Source organism: Hibiscus syriacus, unplaced genomic scaffold (genome assembly GCF_006381635.1).
Source record: "Hibiscus syriacus cultivar Baekdansim isolate YM2019G1 unplaced genomic scaffold, ASM638163v2 tig00116962_pilon, whole genome shotgun sequence".
NCBI classification, from domain to species: domain Eukaryota; kingdom Viridiplantae; phylum Streptophyta; class Magnoliopsida; order Malvales; family Malvaceae; genus Hibiscus; species Hibiscus syriacus.
The window spans coordinates 4673624-4690241 of record NW_024063488.1 but is presented as its reverse complement, the minus strand read 5'-3'; the positions used below and the strand labels follow the sequence as shown (position 1 = coordinate 4690241).

The following is a 16618-nucleotide window of genomic DNA, read 5'->3' as shown; positions in this document are numbered from 1 at the left end:
AAAATGTTATAATTTGTATACATTTCAAAGCTGCAAAATAGTAAGCTTCCTTACAGGAGGATGTAAATATACAGAGATCCATATGTACAGATCAAAAGCCAAGACAAAGTAAAACACTCACACAATAATATGATCATGAAAAAGTAAAAATACAGCACAGGACAAGTAAGATTAATGTACAAAACAAGTTCCTACGTCTGTCGTCTATCTCTGTCGGAAACTCCAAGAATTGCAGTGATAATTTCTCGACGGATCTCGCGATTCTTCATTCAAATCACCCGATCCTCTTCTTCTTGTCAATTATCATCATAATTATTAGTTATAAATTCATGAATGCATATATTTATATATGCATAGCATAGTAAAACTTCAACAGAAGTTTGATATATGTACAAAAAGTTTCTTTGTCGATCCTTGGGAAGAAAACTCACCATTTTTCTCTCTTTAACGGGCCAAAGCACTCATCACAATCCTACAATATCAACATAATTAGTTAAACATTATTTATAACAAATTATTATTTAATTGAATTCATAAGTAAAACATGAAACAAAAACGAGAGATAACCAATCGTAAACAGTCGGGCTTCTTGGTTCTTCTGGCTGGAATGCTGGCGATTTTATTCTCGTGAATCTCCTGAAATCCCCAGATGGTGTCCCCGCTGCAACAATTAAAACATTTTCTAAAGATGTGGTAATTAAGAATAGAACTACTAGGGGAAGAAAACATGAAAATGGAACGTACGTGACAAAGGTGTCCCAGGACCCGGAAGGAGAATCGGGAACTGAACCGGCTCCACGGATAGGTTTTTCAAACCGGAGTTACTCTTAAAATGGTAATGCTCTGGTTATCATCACCTTTCTAGTATCAACAGGAGCATGAGATGATCGAGTGGCTGAAAAGGAATTATACTTTCATAGTTTCCCAAGGCCGGTTTCTAGCATAGGCCCGCCAAGCGCTTCGTCCCAAAGTTTGTCTAGGATCCCCATGATCAAACTCTTCTTCTCTAATTCATTGCCAGTCATTGACCCAATATTTTATCAATATATTACTTTTGCCCAAATAGGTCCATTACTCTCCTTCATTTATTGGGCACCTTTTCGTTTTTATCAATGAAATTATTTTTACGTGCTCACCGACTATTTTCTCTATTATTCATATTTAATGCGAATCTTGTATTTATCATAATTTGGTTTAATTTGAATCATTAATTAATTCAATATTAATTAAATTTTAAATAATTAAAATGCCACTATTTTAAATTATAATCAGTATTATTATAATAAATAATTTATTGTTATGTAAATTTTGAATCAATCAAATATCTTTATTATATTAATAAAAATTATATTTTTAGTATATATTTAATAATTGATTTTTTAAAAATAAAATAGTACATTAAGGACACGCAATTTTGATTAAAAAAATAAAGAATTATGCTTTAAATTGGATTAATCTTGAACAAGAGAAATATATATTAATTATATATAATGATCATAAATCAATTAATCTTATTTCAGTTTATTCATACATATTTTTAATATGACGTGATATAACTTAACTTTCAATTATATCAAACATTAGTATGGAGATGAGTATGGATTGCAACATATTGGATTAGACATATTAGTACTAGTTGCGTTCTTTTAAATATTAGTAGATTATTTTACGTGGTAATATGCAATTTGCCGAGTTGTATGGCAAGTGGAAAGTGACAGAAACTGTGGAGAAAAGTAGACCCTTGGGGAAGGAACTTGGCAGTTGGCATCCAACTTTTTAGGCAACTTGTAAGCTTGGTTTCTAGTTAGGGTCCATCATATTTTACTTTTTACCTGCATCTAATTAAGCTACTTTTTTATCCCATTATTATGATATTTAAATTAAGCTAAACTATACGTTTAGTATCTTAACTATCACTTTTATTCCGTTTTGGTCATCTAACTATTTTTTGTTTCAAAATAATTACTTAACGTTATTTATTGATTTCCTTTTGATCACCAGAAAGTAATGCTTTTTTAAATGTCACGTGAATAGTTTTGTTAATTTTTTAACAATAAGTGATCAAAATAAAATGTAGGTATGATTTTGGAAGAAATAATAGTTTGGTGACAGAAACGGAACAAAATTATAGTTAAAATACTAAACATGTAGCTTACCCTTTAAATTATTATATTTTAATAACTGCTATTATTTGAACTTCCTTTTGGAAAAAAAATATTTGAATATTAAAAATTGTATGTTTACTATATTCACATTATTTTTATATCATATTTCCAAACAGTGACGATCTCAATCTATCAGGTGTGACGGTTGATTAATCTTTTTAAGATACTAATATATATTAAATTATAATAAAAAAAATAGATTCTCATGTTTAAATACCAGAAATCATTATCCAAAAATGGGTGAATTCACGAGATAATGTTCTCGATTTTTTTTTTCACGATATGGTGCACATCCCAGATTAATTGCTGGAATGGGGTGAATTCTACAGTGATGCCATAGGACGCCATGCAATCCAGGCGACCTTGTAGGACGCCATGCAATCCAGGCGACATACGGGAACATACGAGCCAATGGTTCTGGTTCTCCCCATGCATACGAGCCATACGAGTGCGAGCCATGCGAGGTCCCCATGCATACGAGCCATACGCCATGCAATCCAGGCGACATACGGGAACATACGAGCCAATGGTTCTGGTTCTCCCCATGCATACGAGCCATACGAGTGCGAGCCATGCGAGGTCCCCATGCATACGAGCCATACGAGTGCGAGCCATGCGAGGTGGCCATGCAGTGGAATAGATGCATACGAGCCATACGAGTGCGAGCCATGCGAGGTGGCCATGCAGTGGAATAGAGAGGTCGTTCTCCCCATGCGAGGTCCCCATGCATACGAGCCATACGAGTGCGAGCCATGCGAGGTCCCCATGCATACGAGCCATACGAGTGCGAGCCATGCGAGGTCCCCATGCATACGAGCCATACGAGTGCGAGCCATGCGAGGTCCCCATGCAGTGGAATAGGGTGTAGGTCGCCATGTAGTCCCGGCGACCTTATAGGTCGCCATGTAGTCCCGGCGACCTTATAGGTCGCCATGTAGTCCCGGCGACCTTATAGGTCGCCGTCCCGGCGCCATTCCCATCATCCATTCACATGCAGCCCCATCATCCATTCACATGCAGCCCCATCATCCATTCCTTCACGTGTGCATGCTGCATGCCTACGGCTCCCAATGAAACCATGTGAACCATTGCTGCATGCATGTGAAATAATTGGTACAATAATTGAAGCTGCAATTGTACAATTATTGGTGAAATAATTAAGGCAGTCGGTTGGTGAAATAATTGAGGCAGCCGGTTATAAAAGAAAGAAAGAAAGGGAGAAGAGATTGTAGAAGAAAGGGAGAAGTGATTGCCATCGAGAAAGAAAGAAAGGGAGAAAGGAAAGAAGAAAGGGAGAAAGGAAAGTAGAAGAATTCGAAAGGGAGATAAGGTAAATTTTTTGTATTTAAATTAGTTTATATTATAAATGTTTAATTTGTAGTTTAGGGTTTAGGGTAAAACAAAAATCAGCTAATTAGTTTGTTAGTTTAGGGTTATATGATTGTTAGTTTAAGTTATAGTATACATAAATTAAAAAATATTTAATTAGTATATGTTTGATAGTTATATAGTTAAAAAATTTAATTAGTTTGTATTGTTAATAGTTAGTTATATAAAAAAATTATTTAATTAGTTTGTGTAGTTAAATAGTTAAGTTATATTTGTTTGTTGAATTTATATTATAAAAAATTAGGTAGTAAGTTTATTAGTAGTATTATAATGAAAAAAGTTTATTAGTTAGTTTTAGTTATATAGAAGAATATTTTTTAGTTGTTTAAGGGTTTAGCGTTTACGTTTAACTTATATTTTAAAAGTTTAGTTTGTTAGTTTATTAGTTTATTATATTATAAGCTATTATATTAAAGTTTAGTGTTGTAAATTAGTTAGTTAGTTTATATTAGATTATATTAAATGATTTTTTAAATATTGTTGTTTAATTTTTTTTACAGATTCATTCAAATGGCTGACCAAATTCCACTATTGAGGCTGACAATGAACATATTTCAAGTCATTTGGGAATAATGGTGAATAAAATATTTGTTTAATGAATTATAATTAATAAATATTTGAATATTATTTTATGATTGTGATAATTTTTTTGAAATATTTAATTGTAGGAGGACGAGCAGCGAGTCCTTCGTCTTCGACTACATAAAGTGCCCAAGCCACACCCACTAATAGAAGAAAATTTGCAAGAGGCTGGATTTTGGTATATCACATTTGTGCGAGATTACAAGTTGGTCCCAGGTTTGATCAGTGCGTTGATTGAACGTTGGAGACCAGAAACGCACACGTTTCATTTGCCGTGTGGCGAATGCACGATAACTTTGGAGGATGTGGCAATGCAACTCGGGGTCCAAACTAATGGGATGCCGGTGGTAATGTCACATGAGTTTAATAAGGTGGAACAACTTTGCAACTTGTTTCTTGGGAAAGCGCCCGTACCACCAGAGTGTAAAGGGTGGCGGGTGAGGTTGTCATGGTTGAAGAATGAATTTCAACTTCAATCAAATAGTACGGAGCACGAAATTATATATGCAACACGAGCGTATATATTACAATTGATTGGGGGAATTTTGATGCCTGATAAATCCGGTAGTTATGTTCACACTCAGTATCTTCTTTTTTTAACAAATTTTGAGAATTGTAGGCAATATAGCTGGGGTTCGGCGATATTGGCGTTCTTGTATCGTGAGATGTGCAAGGCGTCATTAGTCGTGAATGATAATAATACAGTAGAAATCGGTGGATGTCTATTGCTGCTACAATCATGGGCTTGGCATAGACTTCCGTTTTGACACCGATTAGTCGGACTGCGGTTGACTTTCCACTTGCCGGAAGGTAATATGAATCCTCTATTTTAATATAAAATATTAATTAAAAAATATTTATTTTGATTAAAATTATTTTTTGAATGGCCTTCACCCCTACATAATCCGCATCTCTTTGCTTGACCTCTCTCTATAGCATGAAAATCCATACTGGTATGAATTCGAGTGGACTCAGGTCGACCCTTTGGACTTCTGCGAAGCATTGGATTTGGTAGCCATTCATCATGATCCTTTTGGGCCAATATGATTCATTCGGGATCTGTCTGAACACATAGCTGTAGACATTTAATATCCTACGTAGTTGGAAGCATTCATCAACATAAGTGTATGCGCTTACACCAGCATACATACATGCAGCGACTGCATGAGCACATGGATATTTCCATGCCTGAAAACGACCACAATCACACCATTTGTGTCGTAAATCAACTCTAAATGTTTGGTCTCTCCTCCGACGTTACGACGTATGCACGACACAAAAGTATGACCAACTCGGTCGAAATTATGAACAACCATTGATGTTGCCAATCGCTCATTTGCTTCCATTGATTCCACCACTGTAGGAGCCCAAGTTTTACCTCTATTTATGAGACTCTCAATTTCCTTGCCTTTGTCCGACCAAACTTTACCCAGTCTAAAGTACGTCTCTTTCACCACACTCGCTATTGGGAGATGGCGTGTACCTTTTAGTACGAATTAATGGCCTCAACAAGGTTTGTGGTCATATGTCCGTATCTCCGACCTTCATCGTATGCTTGCGACCATTTTTCCCGCGGTATTTTGAAGCCCACTTCCAAACACGCTGATCATCGTAAATACCTTCAAATTCTCCAATCTCTTGTCAAAATTTGGTCGACGTAGTTCGTATCCTGTTCCATAATATATTGTGTTAAACCGCAATTAAAAAAACCACGTAAAAAATACACAAATATTGAAAATAAAACTTACCCATGCGACTATCTCGCTACGATATGTGCGTTATGAAACTGGTCGATACTATTCTTGCCAATATGACGGATACAAAATGTCGGATATGCATACGGAGGTATCCAACGACTTCCTAGTCGTTCAATTGCCGCCAAAATACCCGTTCCTCTATCGGATATCAAGCAAACTCCATCTTCACGAACGACATATTGACGTAGATTGGTCAGAAAGAAATCCCAAGCCTCTGTTGTCTCTCCCTCAACAATGGCGAATGCAATTGGGAAGATATTTCGCTCACCATCTTGAGCAACTGCCATCAAAAGTACATGCCTATATTGACCATACAACCACGTACCATCTACTTGGATCATATGTTTGCAAAATGGAAATCCTTCAATACATGCCTTGAATGCCCAAAATAGTCTATGAAATATTTTCTTCCTGGCAGAAGTTGACCTTCTTCGTCATATGCGGGCATGGTTTGAGACTTCACTATAGTTCCTGGGATAAATCGCTTCATTGCTTGTAGCAAATGTGGTAGCTCATTGTACGATGTATCCCAATCTCCATACGTCAACTTCATTGCCTTCATTTTCGCATTCCACACCTTGCCATATTTTACTTGATATCCAAATTGGCTTCGAATAGATGCAGCTAACACTGAACAAGATATCCTTGGATCCTTTTCAACCACGCCTTCACGTATTCACATATTACATCGGAGTCCAATAGTCGGTGGTCTTGTCGATGGTTTCGCAAACATGTGTGCGGACCATTGTACCTCGTGATGACCCAAACATCGTGCCTTTGATTTTTCGACACTCTGATCTTCCACTTGCACTCTGGGCCATATTTTACACACTTTGCGTATAGGGTTTTCTGGTTGGACTCTGCAACATGGACATCAACATGGCATTTGATGCAGTACTCTTTAATAGCCAGCGTAGCTTCATTTTTTCCTCTGAATTGCACCCCAACTGAAAATTCACCAGAATTATCGATGATTCAGTCATTTGGTACGGAGGTAAATGTGGCATGTCTGGGAATTCAGGTGCCCTCATTGCATCATAATCTATCTCGTACATGTGAGGAGTAGCTTCATACGGTGTCGGAACTTCATCAATTGCACCTCCACCAAAAATATTTTCGTCGCGCCCAAACGGTTAGTTCTTCATCTTGCGCTTGAATCATGAATTCTCCCCATCGATTTTCAGCGTCAATATCAACAACCAATTCCGGTATGTTTCTCGTCTCATACTCTGCTGCTATAGATGTCCCCGACTTCATTTACACTTTCCAAGTGCCATAAAACTGTTCGGGAACCTGTATGTCGGCTCCTCAAACTGACTATATAAAGCCATTTCAGATGGATTTTGAGCCACACCTCTTGATGACCCAGGAACATCACATATGTTACGCACATCAACAAATAATTCAATAACTGCTATATGGTTGACTCATGTAATCCAACCATGGTTCCAATATCATCATCTTCTTCAAGTGGAACTGCAGCATATCTGACTGGGTTAGAGCATATCATAAACCTATACCTCAAACCATCCACTGCAGCTCGAATTTTTCTTTCTATCTTAGCTTCATTTCTATAAATGTGATGTCTTTTTGAACATCATATTATTGGTTTTTCAGACTGAAAAACTACTCCGACCTCATTTTCCATAATCTGTCCATTATAATGGACAATCGTGAAAAAGTTGTTGCTCATTTTCTCTACAATAAAAAAATAAATTAATTTAGATTAAAAAATTAGATAAGATAATTTCATAAATTATTAAATATAATATAATATACTATTATATTAATGATCAAATAAAAGTTATTATTTAACTTGATTGATTGCTTACTAATAAACCTAATAATGATTTGATAATTACTATTAATCTAATGATTTGATATTTAATGATTTAATAATAATATGATTTAGTCATAATCACTATAATTATTTATTATAAATATTTAATGATTTAGATTTGATACTAATCATTTAGTAATTATTACTAATAATAATGATTAGTTTGATAATATTTTTTTTAAAAAATATCAAACAAATTTGTTAGGCAAAACTGTCGAGATAATGTTCTCAAAATAATTATTCCGCAAGATAATGCGTTGTCCGGATTATTTCATTCAATTAATTTTTACTTCTTACTAATATACACATACAATGTAAATTAAACAAAATATTTTTAAAACAACACTAAATTTTTAAACACAATATTTTTTAAAACGGAAATTATCTTGCACAATTAGTTTATATAAATCTAATATAAACTTACTAACTAACTAATTTACACATACACAACAACAAAAAAAATGGACAACAAAATAATAATTACTCACGTCTTTATGCCTTCTTCCTTTACTTTCTTTTCCTGCCTTGTTTCTTTCTTCGAATCAATCTGTACGTGGGCAAATATTGTAAAATAATGTCATGTATGTGTAAACAAAATATTTATTTAAACAACAATAGCTCCCACAAATTAATTTTATATAATCTAATATATAATACCTTAAAGTAATAAACTATTTCTTTATTAATATAACTTAGTTAAAATAACAAACTAATTAAGCACTAATTAATTTTATTATAATATAACTTCAACTTCAACGAACATAATATACGTTTAAAGACACTAACAAATTAATTAATATTTTTTATATTTAATAACTTAAACTAAGAAACTAATTAACTAATTTTTTATATATAATATATAACTTAAACTAATAAACTAATATAATATAACTTAAACTTACAAACTAATAATTTATACTAACAAACTAATTAACTAGATTTTAGTTTTAAGTTGCACCCGAAACTAACAAACTAATAATTTCATATAATAAACTAAATTAAACATAAAAAAATTACCTCAACTATGTTTGAGCCTTTATCTTCTTTTCTTCTTCTTCCTTTTATTTCTCTCGGCAAAATTTATATGTGCTGGTTCTGCTTGTGCTTCTACCCTATACCCCATATCCTTATATAAAAACTGAGCGTTACTATTGAGCATTGAAAGGCTCACAGCTAATTAACGCTGCAATAACGTAATTATAGATGCAACACCTACAGGTACGGGTGCAGGAATCTCTGAGCTATGAGCTATGATGCACGCATGCATGCAAGCTATGAGCTATGATGCAACGCATGCATGCAGCAGGACCTTGGTCGCCGAGACTCCATGGCGACCACCGTGACCTACAGTTCGCCGTGCATATCCATGCCAGTTCCACGTCCAATGCACCATCCCCTCCCCCCATGCATTCCCACCCCATGCATTCCCACGTCCAATGCACCATCCCCTCCCCCATGCATTCCCACCCCATGCATTCCCACGTCCCATGCATCCCCTCCCCCATGCATTCCCACATCCCATGTTGATCCCTCCCCCATGCATTCCCACCCCATGCATCCCCACGTCCCATGTTGATTGCATGGCATCCCCTCCCCCATGCATTCCCACTCCCATGTTGATTGCATGTCCCATGTTGATTGCATGTCCATGTTGATTGCATGGCCCTATTCTGTAATACACACAGGTCGCCCGGATGCCATGGCGACCTCCAAGGTCGCCCGGATGCCATGGCGACCTCCAAGGTCGCCCGGATGCCATGGCGACCTCCAAGACCACTGTAGAATTCACCCCATTCCAGCATTAATCTGGGATGTGCACCATATCGGGAAAAAAAAAAATCGAGAACATTATCTCGTGAATTCACCCATCCAAAAATGTTAAATCAAAATCAAAATAAATTCTAACTCATAAAAATTAATATGAATCATGAACTCTGAAAATTGATGCTTCCTCTCTGCAGTGTAGAGACCACATGCAAAATATTCGAAACTGCGGTTGACCATAGCAAGAACAACCGGTCCCGGTTTAGTTATTGCTTGTGTAATTTGTCGTCTGAAAGTAGAATTACAGAGTCCTAAACATGGCGAAATAAAATAGCATAATAGATCTATGATTAAAAATTCACCGACATGGTAAATCACGGCTATACAGGTAATCCATTGAAGGTAAACTCTAGTAGTTTCCCGTTTTCTTTGCAATCGTCGAGTGAAACCAGCCAAACTATCTTCCGACATCTTTTAGCATTGATATGTTGTCGATTTGGCACTATCGACCGTGACGATCAGCATCCCACCCACTGCCACCATCTTGGCCAGGGTGTTCATTATGTTTATGTTGGCCAAAATAGTAAGGTCGAAACCGTTGTTATCACGAAGCAGCAATGCAGTAGTCATTGGAAGAACATCATGGCCTGACGAAACCTTTTGCTTCCGGCCGATCCTCCGTTTACTACGGCCGGCTCCTTCGACAGTTCCTCCTGGCTCTTGCTATTCCCTGTTGTCTGATACCTTTCTTGTGATCCATCTGTCTTCAAAACATCAAACGGAAACAACGGCTTTCATGAGAATTTAAATAGCATATCAAATGCCTCGGCCGAATATCATCTCAGAGGAACTCCGTCGACTTACCCCGAGAAAGAAACCATTGCGCTGTGCATCGAAGCTTTCCGGCATAGTGTCCCCGGAACTCATCTCAGAGGAACTCCGCTTGGAACTGTCACCGTATGACCCAAACGAAGATGAAGCAGAACAAGATGTGGACTCAAATGAATCAATGTCAGCTTGGAACATTTCTTCAAACAGTCTTGTAATTGCTCTAAGCTTTCTTCTCCGTTTTCCTATACGTTCACATTTACAAGAGGAAAAAAGAAACACGTCGTATCAAATATATCTAACTAACATTGGATCAAATTGAATCCATAAAATAATGAAAGAGGGATTACATTAGATTTGTCTGCATCATCATCATATCAGTCATTTCGTTCAGAAAGTCCCATGCCCTGAAATCAAACCATTCCATAAAAACAAATTTTATTCTTTTGCCTGCTTCTTCGCATAAACCTAACCTAAAATTAAATAATTTGAATTTTAGTATATATAACAAAGATACATTTTCGTCGTCGTCAGTGTCATAGAATCCTACGTCGTACAGGAATCTCTTGTTTGCGTCAGACAGAACTGTAGAAAAAGTCAGGTGAAAAACATCATACGTGAAGCTGAATCCAGTAATTCCTACTTAATTATTAAACAAAATAGAGGGAAATGGTAAAGAAATATCTACTTTTGTAACTATAAGAATGCAAATTGCATTGAATCAAGGAATTAATACATATAGTAATAGGAAATTACCAGAATAGGCTTGTTGAATGGCCTGAATTTCTTCTTGGCTTCTTCCACGAATTTGGAATTTTGCGATGCAGAGCAACGATCGGGGTGCCATCTCTGTTCCCATCAAACAATCACAAATTTCAAACTTTGATATTTAGAACAAAAATGTCATCGTAATCAGATAGTATTCAAAGTAAAGTTCTTCAGTAGTCAACAGTATCTAAATTTCTTGCTAACGGAAAACCCAATAAAAAAAAACCCAGAGTTTTTACAGATCGGTTTATCAACTTTGGGTATCATTTCATAGCCGAAAGCAAGAGTTTTAACTGAATTCAGAGCGCGTTCAGGGTATAAATTATTAACAGCACAAATAAACAAATTGAAGTCAAATGCTAAAAATCAAACCAGGGCAAGTTTCTTAAGCAGTCCGGAGCTGTTTGAGTGCATTCCTTATTCACAACCCAACACAGCATAGAAATCAGCGTTCTTCTCTTCTCCACTAGTCATTTTTCAATAAACAACCAGAAAACACAATCCAGAACAAAACCCAAACAAAAACCTTGTTTTGTCGACAAATTATATTGTAACCAACAACAAAACTTACAAGCGGAAACCAAGCCAAACCCACCAATGATCAAATAAACGTCAAAGCAAGACTAGAGTTTTACAACCTAGCTTAGACTATATCTTTGTGAGAACTGCAACACGGAATCCTTGGAATATATTTCCATGAAGCGAAAGGCTGCTGAATGAAAAGAAAGAAAAACAGAGAGAAAGGAATGAAAAGAAGGCAAGAGGGTCTCTGCGAACAAGGGTAAGGCCCACACTCCCAAAAAACTGCTATTTATACAAGTTTCTAGGTGTGCTGCTTTGCTTTTGTATATATATATATATATATATACATACCTGTTTATTCGTATTTAAAAAAAAATTGCGTTAGGGTAGATAAATGAATAAATGAATAAATGAATAAATGAATAAAAGAAGACAGAAGGAATAAAAATAGATTAAAAAAAATAAAATAGACGTGTTTTATATTGCGGGAAATATAAGGTGAGGTACATGAACGGTGGGGATGATTGAAGGGCAGCCTATTTGATATCAGAATTGTGTTTTGAGCATTAAAATGGCTATCACATCAACAAACTGATAAATAAAGTAATTTTCTTATTATAGATCTCGACATGTATTTAACAAATTTCAAAGTTGGTCCAACTCGAACCTGGTTGGAGGGGCCCGCCCATGGCCTTATCGAGTTTTGTCAAAAACCCAATGGCAAGTGCCAAGTGGTTTTTCCTCATTCTCTCACAACTTGATTGAAATGGGGTTTCCCCTTCTCAGGTTTATTTTTATATTTATTAAAATAAGTAGTTGTATATGCATGCATTTGATCACTGTTTAGAAAGATGATAGAAGAAAATCAAATTATTTCTATTAGAACCAGACTAAATAAATTAACTTCTATTCCTTTGTTAATTAAAACTAACCTCTGGTTAATGTATGAATTTGATCGCTATTTAAAAAGATAGTGGAATAAACCCTCCCTAGATCAAGCTTTTATAAACCTTAATTTGAATAAGTACGTCTATATAATGTATATACATTAATCATTAATTAAAAATATTTAAATATATACTATTTTATAATCGTCTAAAAATATTAAAAGATTAATTAATTTATTGCCCTTAGGTTACGTGTAATTGACTAACTAATTTCAAATGTCTGGATTGGATGGATACGTAAGAAAGAAGAGGGTTGTCGGTCTGAGAAGCAGCAAAGTCTCGAAAGTACTGCGGTCCAAACTCCGAAAAATTAACTTCTATTCCTTTGTTAATTAAAACTAACCTCTGGTTAATGTAATTTGATCGCTATTTAAAAAGATAGTGGAATAAACCCTCCCTAGATCAAGCTTTTATAAACCTTAATTTGAATAAGTACGTCTATAATGTATATACATTAATCATTAATTAAAAATATTTAAATATATACTATTTTATAATCGTCTAAAAATATTAAAAGATTAATTAATTTATTGCCCTTAGGTTACGTGTAATTGACTAACTAATTTCAAATGTCTGGATTGGATGGATACGTAAGAAAGAAGAGGGGTGTCGGTCTGAGAAGCAGCAAAGTCTCGAAAGTACTGCGGTCCAAACTCCGAAACAATGAATTATGTTAGAAATGCCACGTGAATTTGGTTCGGGATCACGCGCCTCTTCTTTCTATAACACTGTAGAAGCACCCAGCCGAAGTCACCGAGTTATTATTGCCATCATCTGATCACATCACTCTTGCAATTTGCATGGATTCTGGGTTTTAAAGATTACCATGAATTTGTCCATCAGAGATATTATGGAGAGAGATTCCGGCTCTAGCATTTTGCATGTGCATTTGCTAATGCTACATTTGGAATATATTTTTCCACGTCACTCCCATTACTATTATCTTCCAATAATATTCTAGAATGACATAATATATCTACACCCTTAAATGCTACGTGCCTGCATCACCCAAAATAAATTTAATTTTAGATAATTCCGAATATATATTATTTTTCCAAAAGAAGATTAAAAGGGAAAAGTTCATTTCGTTTAATAGCGCGATGTTGAATGTTGGGACTTGGGACCATCTGATTAATTATCAAAAGTTTTTAAATCATAGAGTTATGATCACAAAATGCAAGGCCAAAATGTAGAACGAAGAGCAGAAACATTCATAGCGTACGAAGGGCTTTAATCCAATCAATTTCCAGTTTGAAGTCACCAGGCCCAGATTCGCACCAGGCACGCCACCATCTGCATTAACCGATAGAGACATCCCAAGTATACGGGACGGATTCATCTCCAGCTTTGCTTCTATCACGTTCCCTCTCCATGTGGCAAATACTGATCCAGAGGCATCTGCAATCATCCACCAATTTCCAAATTTAAGACGCTGAGAGCCAATACGCATTGCAGAAAATTTAAGCAGTCGTGTTTTTGACCGGTGAAATTGATCCCTTACTAGGTACAATATAACAGTAAATAACTAGTAACTCCGTGCAGTGGTTTTTATTTCTTTTGTGGTCATTTATCTAACAGCATTCTAGCTAATTTCCCTATGGCAATTATAAACTTAAATCCCATGTTCATGAGTTCAGTTATATTTTGAATACATCCCATGAGTAAAACAGTATCATCAGTCGCTAAGATATGAGAATGAATTGAGGAATATGAGAGTTGTACCTCGGCGATATACCAGTTGTCTTTGGGAACAAAAACAAAGATTGCCATGAATTATCTTCCATCTGCCCGGAGAATTCACCCAATTCTCTGTATAATCTGAAAAGAAGAAAGTGTACAAGATTCAAAAAGAAAGAAATACATAAGTAAAAGCCTCGACATCTGTTTAGTATTGTTCCATATGATGAAAACAACTCACCGTAGAATATAACATCTCCCGTCTCCTTTAAGCCTTAATGCTATTGTATCATATGCTTCCAAATCAATGAAGCCATCAAACTACCAATACATGAATGAAAGAAACCGGGTCACTAAATGCAAAATGATTATTGCAAAAGAACCAAAGTAATTTACGGTCCTTGTACGTAGAGTGAAATATTCTGCTCTATTCTCAATCCAAAAGAAAAAAAAACATTCTGTTTTATGAATGCAGAATGAAGAAGGCACGTTCCTACATTTGAAATCTTACAAAGAAACCTAAAGTTGGAATGATATTAACTCAGTTAAGACAAATGGAACGAATAAAGCCTATTCATACCATAGAAATTTAACTCCATGAAGCTCTAAAGAAAGGGAAAAAAGAGGCCTAAGTTCCAAAAACAACATTCTAAAGACAGCTAGCGAAGGGATAGTCCAGAATTAGTGTCTTTATGAGACATATCGCAGACTATTATCACTTCAAAATTTGTATTTTAAAGAGGAAGTTTGAAAACAAGCTTTTCTACAACAATCATAAAGCTAAACAGTCTTTCAAGATTCATCCATAGTTGCGCATAATTTGGTGATTAAAGAAAAACCTTTCGGTAATACCTTTTAGTTTTGGGAAAATCCATTCCATCTATCTAAAGTCGGCAGTAAAGACTTAATGATGGCATGAAAACTAATGCTATCTAAAATTGATGTGATAAGAGTAACTAAACCATTACGACCAGGACACTAGAATTTAGGCTCTGCTTAGTATGAAGGATGGAAAGAAGTGAGAAAATTTTGTTAATCAAATGACTAAGATTCATAACAATATCCTACTGTGTAGCTTAAACATTAGATCAACAAATTTTCCTTTCTCATGCCTTTCCATCCATCACGCCGAGCAGAGCCTTTATAAGAAAATGGAATGATTGTTCACCTTCTTGGACCGCATTCCACAAAAGCCGCTCCTAGTTATTTTCCATTTTGTGCCTTCGTTCACATCCAAGGAAAGATTCCCAGAGAAGACTCCTAACAATTTATGCATAATCAGAAATAATAAGTAACTAAAATAAGGAACATGAAGTTGTCATGGTGAAAAGTGTATCAATATCATGGATTCCAGATTAAATTAACTGCACAAAACCATCTCAAGAGTGTCTTTTCAATGAACCCTAATTGACGCAGCATCACACACCAGATAAACAAAAAAATAGCATTAAAACTTAATTGACAATTACCAGTGGATTTAATTGGATCGTCTTTGATCTCCAAAGAAGCCGATGACATCCCTGAAAAGTACAATTATTAGAAAAATGTCGCAAAAAAAAAAACCATTGGACAAGCCATGTTAAGAAATAATATTGGGAGCAGTTTTAGAGTTACCTCCATATTCAGAATCAGAATAAAGATGCCATTTCTTGAGCTCCTCTCTTGAACTGAAATTGAATATGTGTTTCTCAGCGGGAGGGATCCAATCTTCAACGTTCCATGTCAGTGCTTCATTTGTTTTTAACAAAATTCAAATCAATTAGCAAGGGGGAAACAAAGGAAAGGGATCGATTTTTTTAAAATAAGAAATGATAAATCAACAGATTAATGAACTAATATCTAAAGTTCGTACCTTTCTTGGTTGCATTCAGGGAAGCTTGCCATATCCCGCGTAACCTTGACATTTCTTCCTAAATTCTCAAACAAATTTCAAATTTTCAAAAAAAAAAAAAAACGGAAAATCTAGAATAACTTGAATAGAATTAAGCCAAATAGCAGCAGCTAAAACCCGTTGCAGTAGCGGCGTCAGTGACTGTTCACCGTCACGGTTGCTAACAAAAAAGGAAGAAACATCTTTTACTTACTATTTCTTTTCCCTTCTATTTTGGGCCGCTACAAGATTTTGTTGAAGAAACCGGCTTCTCTTTTGGTCTTTTGTAGTGGTTTTACACTCTAAGGACACGATACGAATTCAAAGCCCAAGTATTGTTCTTTTTTTTTTCCTTTTTGAAAAAGAGAGGATTATTTTAATAATTGTTATGTATCATTTAGGGTTTATGGTGAAAAATACTCGACTTGATCCGACCCGAAAAAAAATAATTTTACATTATATATTTAGTAATAATTATAATAATAGCCCTCTATATACTATTTTTCAAT

General features: G+C 35.4%; 1 long non-coding RNA gene and 2 pseudogenes across 1 annotated transcript; all 3 read right to left on the bottom strand.

Annotated features, from left to right (window-relative positions):
• LOC120190703 lies at positions 1 to 1003 on the bottom strand (annotated as a pseudogene).
• A 9838-nt stretch (positions 1004 to 10841) lies between these two features.
• Positions 10842 to 11861, bottom strand: LOC120190705. Its single transcript, XR_005522637.1, has 3 exons — positions 11466 to 11861; positions 11082 to 11174; positions 10842 to 10910 (listed from the first exon to the last, which is right to left on the bottom strand). It is a non-coding gene; the product is annotated as an uncharacterized LOC120190705 (long non-coding RNA).
• Positions 11862 to 13698: 1837 nt separating this feature from the next.
• LOC120190704 lies at positions 13699 to 16315 on the bottom strand (annotated as a pseudogene).
• Positions 16316 to 16618: the final 303 nt, after the last annotated feature.